Genomic DNA, 4,271 nt, shown 5'->3' with positions numbered 1-4,271 from the left:
TCTGATATTGTTTTGAATACAACTAAAAGATAAATCTAGTCTCAGCAGTCCCTCCCATACGCATTTCGTTGTTTTATGTATCACCTGTGTGAGGATCCTCTTCCACGGGCATTTTTCTGTTCTGTATGACTTGTGGGATGATTTGATTTAAACGTAAAATAATTGTACCGTAGATTCTCCCTTTTCTCTGCATGGTTCCCGATTTACCTTGTTTGCATTTATTCGGTCTCAATGGATATTGCATTGGTAACATGGTATTCTGTTCTGGGGATCACCTCCACCATCTTATTCTTGTTGTTGAATTTGTGGAGGATGACGACTTATCGCAGGCTTCCACCTGGGCCTACGGGATGGGCAATTGTGGGAAATCTGTTGCAGTTGGGTAACAAGCCCTACGATTGCTACAAAATACTGTCCTCTAATGTCTGTCTCTCTTGGAATGAAAACTACAGTGGTGGTCTCCTCTCCTGCCATGGCAAAGGAGGTTCTCAAAACCCACGACCAGCACCTTGCGGGCCGAACTGTCCTACAATCAGTCAAGTGTTGTTCCCACGACAAATCCTCATTAATTTGGGCTCAATATGGATCTCACTGGCGTATGCTCAGACGCATATCCAATACAGAGCTCTTCAATGTCAAGAAGCTCGGGACTCTGCAAAATTTGAGAAGAGATCAAATATTCCGAAAGATCCAGCGAATTCTGCAGGAAGGTATAAAGAGGAAAAGTGTAAATATCGAAGAATCCATGCTCGATTTTTCCGTTAGTATGTTAGGCACTATGGCCTTTGGCAATGACATGTTCGATTTCCACTCTCCAGCCTTCGAAGAGTTCAAAAACAGTATTTCGCAAGTGATGGAGAGTTTTGGAGCTCCCAATTTGGCGGACTATTTTCCCTTTCTTCAGCGGTTGGATCTTCAGGGTATTGGACGTAACACGAGAATCTATATGGAAAGGGTATTCGGTATTCTAGACAAGTTGATAGAGGACCGCCTCGCCAAAAGAAGCAAAACGATGCACGGTAATGATGGTCCGAAGGATCTGCTGGATGTTCTGTTGGATATGAGAAGCGATGAATTTACTCTCATTGATATCAGAAGCTACTTAACTGTAACTCCTTTTATTATCCCTTCTCAGTCAATGTAATACTTAAGTTTACTACTGCGATTAATACTGGCCATGTCAATTCCTGTGATGTTTACTTGCTTGTTACAGGATATATTTGGGGCTGGAATTGACACCACTGCGAAGACAATGGAGTGGGCAATGGCAGAGCTCATACGCAATCCGGAGAAAATGAAACGAGCCCAGGCGGAGTTGGATGAGATAGTTGGCCGTAACCGAATGGTGGAACAAAGTGACACCGACCGTCTTCCTTACCTTTGCGCAGTGGTAAAAGAAAATTTCCGACTGCATCAGGTAGGTCCTCTGCTCGTCCCACGCAGAGCAGTTAGCACACGTGAAATTGGGGGATACCTGATACCCAAAGACACCCAAGTATTAGTGAACGTAGGCAACCAATAAATCCCAGGCTATCGGGCCATAAATGAACGGCGGCTGTATACGCCGACCGTTCGATTTTGCTAAGGCCGAAATCGAACGGTGGGCGTATACCGCCGCCGTTCATTTATGGCCCGATAGACTGGGAAATATGGCTCGCCGTGAACGTATGGGCCATCGGAAGGGACCCTTCCATATGGAATGAGCCTTCGAAGTTTGTGCCGGAGAGATTTCTGGATAATAGTGTGGATTTCAAGGGACAACACTTCGAGCTGCTACCGTTCGGAGCAGGTAGGAGAATGTGCGTGGGGCTTCCGTTGGCGATTCGGATAATTCATCTGGTCTTGGCCTCTCTCCTCCATTCATTTGACTGGGCACCTCCCAAGGGCATGACTGCAGAGCATGTGGACATGGCCGAGAAGTTTGGTGTGGTCATGCAAAAGGCAGTGCCCTTGGAAACAATGCCTACGCCACGCCTGCCACTGGATTTCTACTGACATGTTGGTTCCAAGTACTGTTTTAATGGCCGTAGCTTATTGGTACGGATGTGTTAGAATTAGAAGTTTATGTTTTAGAAGATTGTTTGGCATATTTTTCTGTCAAATTTATCAGGGATTTGATAAAAATGTGTTAAAATCAAAAGTTCGAATGGTACACTCTCCTAAATCCACACTCTGGATTTTTGGAATGCTGAATTACAGTAATAAAAGTCCTAAATTCAACTAAAACCAGCGCCCTGTTCCATTTTACGGCAAGTTATCTTATCTTAATAGAACTGGTCCATGTGAACTTGTTGGAATTAATGGAGAAAGCTAAACTTAAAATAATATTATTGAAATGCCTATTGAAATACTCATTATCATAAACAATTCATAAAATAATATATATTGATGATTGTGATTTGTCTATATAAAAATGTATATTAACTATATAAGTATCTCTTTTATCCAAACAATATTTCCATTCTTTTGAGAAAACTATGTTTCTTATCCCAAAATGATCCCTCTTATCAAGTGTTATAAGAGTGTATAGAATGAAACCAATTCAGTTCATAGGATTTTGATAAACCTAAAAAGAATTTGTTATATTATTTTTCAATTTTATTACACTTTCGCACCAAAAAATAAATTATTTTATACTCTTAAAAATATAGATAAATATATAGATCGATTCAATGTAATACAAATATTTGTATATGCATCATTTTGAGTATTAAAATTATCCAAATTTCAAATACTTTATCATAAAACACACTCACTTCTATGGAATATGCCAAAAATCCATGAAAATAAACGCTTAATCCATAAATTTAAATTTACCTTTAAATCAATACATAAATTAATTCCATGTAATACAAATATTTGTATATGCACCATTTTAAATATTCAAAAATATTATAATTTCAAATCTTATCATAAAACACACTCACTTCCAATAAATACAGATGATTGTACATCTTCAAACCAAAATATCTAACATGAAATATGCGAAAAATCTATGAAAATGAAGGCTTAATCCATAAATTTACCTTTAAATCATGATAGATGATAAGGCATGGTTCACGACAAAAGGTGGAAACCACTTTTAGTAGAATTGGTAAGCTTTCTTTTGAAAAGAGTATTTGTTATTTGAAATTTATTCTTTCCACTCATGCAACTTATTAGTGACACGATGCATAGTATTTTATATTTACATTGAAGTGCATCATAGTAAAGAGGAAGAGAAGTTTGGTAGGTTTAAGGGAATGGAACTTAACGTATACAAGTTATAATTATTGAAAAAAAAATGGTAAGTAATTTTATAAATGTAAAGGTGGAAATTAATTAATTAATTTGTTTTTTATTATTTAATTGTATTTATAGCGTTTTCACCAATTTAAGGTGGGTTGTGGTATATAATTTACTAAATATTTAAGTATATAATTCTGTTTTTTTTGTTTATTATAAAGATGTCTAAGTGATATAATGAATTTTAGCATTAGACTAAGTTTACAAATTCCATTACATCGAAGTGTGATTATATTAATAGAAGTTTTACTTATTTAAATGTAACATTGTATTTTTTAATATTTTTTTATTAAATCTATAATTTTAAAAATTTAAAATATATATATTTTTAAAATGGTAAAAGAAATATTAATATGAAAAACTAATTTCATGTTGATTAATATGAATTCTAAATTATATCATTAGTGTTAAGTATATTTAGTGAATTTTTATATTAGTATTTATACTTTATATCTTATTTTGTATTATATTTTCTTTGGAATAATAGTTACAATACTACATAGGTAGGATTAGTTTGTTGAGAGATTTTTTGAACAATATGCTTCTTGTTTGGACTCTGTTGGATCTTATGAGCACTATTTATGTAGTTTGTATTTTGGTTTTGTGGGAGTAATATAAGAATTGTTTTAAGGGAATCTGTGAGCCATGTCTGCTTCTCTAATTTCTAATTAGTTTTACTGTAATACAAATTTCACATTTACATTTGGTTTGAATAGATTTCTTTATCTAAAAATAAAGATTAAAATGTTTTATAAATTTGAAAAGTTGTAATGTTACAAATATTTAAGTATTGATATCAATTGTTATTTGAATTAATTTGTTGAGAGACATATTTTAGTGCCCAATATGAGCCTGACGTGTGATTTCCTCGGTGGTCAGGATGGAGTTGACACATGTGTCTTTTAAAATAAAAATAAACTATTATCTAAATAGAAAAGAATCATTGACTACCATCTTGGATTTTTATTTTGACCAAGTTCAAATGT

At 34.7% G+C, this 4,271-nt stretch overlaps 1 pseudogene; it reads left to right on the top strand.

Annotated features, from left to right (window-relative positions):
* The first annotated feature begins 472 nt into the window (after positions 1-472).
* Positions 473-1,995, top strand: LOC149231762 (cytochrome P450 76T24 pseudogene; annotated as a pseudogene).
* Positions 1,996-4,271: the final 2,276 nt, after the last annotated feature.

The sequence above is a fragment of the Pinus tabuliformis genome, chromosome J (genome assembly GCF_031772625.1).
Source record: "Pinus tabuliformis cultivar Carrire ecotype Pingquan chromosome J, CPIR1, whole genome shotgun sequence".
NCBI classification, from domain to species: Eukaryota; Viridiplantae; Streptophyta; class Pinopsida; order Pinales; family Pinaceae; genus Pinus; species Pinus tabuliformis.
This window is presented reverse-complemented; position numbering and strand designations above follow the sequence as displayed.